This window comes from Mytilus californianus, unplaced genomic scaffold (assembly GCF_021869535.1).
Source record: "Mytilus californianus isolate M0D057914Y unplaced genomic scaffold, xbMytCali1.0.p SCAF_1, whole genome shotgun sequence".
NCBI classification, from domain to species: domain Eukaryota; kingdom Metazoa; phylum Mollusca; class Bivalvia; order Mytilida; family Mytilidae; genus Mytilus; species Mytilus californianus.
This window is the reverse complement of record NW_026262581.1, coordinates 304525-305677: the sequence shown is the minus strand read 5'-3', so window position 1 is coordinate 305677 and position 1153 is coordinate 304525. Positions and strand designations below refer to the sequence as shown.

General features: G+C 33.2%; 1 non-coding gene across 1 annotated transcript; it reads right to left on the bottom strand.

The window, feature by feature from the left end:
* Positions 1–582: 582 nt before the first annotated feature.
* LOC127714980 (5S ribosomal RNA) lies at positions 583–701 on the bottom strand. Its single transcript, XR_007988019.1, has one exon. It is a non-coding gene; the product is annotated as a 5S ribosomal RNA (ribosomal RNA).
* Between the last annotated feature and the right edge of the window lie 452 nt (positions 702–1153).

Genomic DNA, 1153 nt, shown 5'->3' with positions numbered 1-1153 from the left:
AGAAATTTAAATTTTGCCTTGGATATGAAAGCACACCAAGATGACAAAATTCGAAACCGGGACTTCCTTGACTGAGTTGGAACAAAGTTTCAAATAGTCGACCTTTTTTTGCTTGAGTTTTACAAGCTTTAATTAGTATTTATTGTTTTTTATTTGTTTTTGCTGAAATGAATATTTGTTAATCACAATCCTTTCAGAAATGTTGTGAATCATATAAGCCCTGGTCAAAAAGGAAGAGACGAGTTCAAAGGACAAAAATGGCGGATAACAGTATTTTTAAGATTTTCGTTTTAAGTTTTTGAGCCTCATGCATATGAAAAGAGTAAAATTTTCAAGCTTATATATGGCCCGACGTGTGCATTACTGGATTTGCATTTATTTTTAAAAATAGTTTAAAAGATTTCACCAGGTTGGTAATGAAAAAAATAAAATTATGAATGATATATTTTCTGTTTCCTTCAAAAGTTAGATATATTATATTAAATGTTACATCCCCAGACATCCATATAAAGAAATAAAAAAGATAGAACGTATGTTTGGGAGAAGTGAAAAATTATAAGTAAAAAAAATAAAAGAAGAAAATGTCTACAACACCCGGTATTCCCAGGCGGTCACCCATCCAAGTACTAACCGAGCTCGACGTTGCTTAACTTCGGTGATCGGACGAGAACCGGTGTTTTCAACGTGATATGGTCGTAGACACTAAAGTGCTAAAAAATTTGATATATAAAGTTAGGAACCGCCGAAAGTCGTGTTTTTAGCATTTCTTGACAGAATTTGTATAAAATAAGAAAATTATCAGGTATAAAAATATATATAAACTACACGATCCAGAGTGGAAGATAGTAAAACTTAACAAGTTCACATGCACTTTAGAGAAGACAAAAAAATGCAAGAATAGAAAGACAGATATGGAATATGGGGACGAGCTTGATTTTATTTGTAACCAAGTTATGTACCATGCAACAATTTCAGACTCTTTTTGAAAAATTTTGGTAGCCCTTAAAAGGGCTGTTTAAGCTTTAAAAGCATCATATGCTTCCTCCATTTACTTCTTCTTTGGGGTCTTTGCCTTCTTTGGTTTAGCTGCAGCCTTGGTCTTTTTTGGTGATTTTGTGGCTTTCTTTGCAGATTTGGCAGCGGGTTTTGCAGC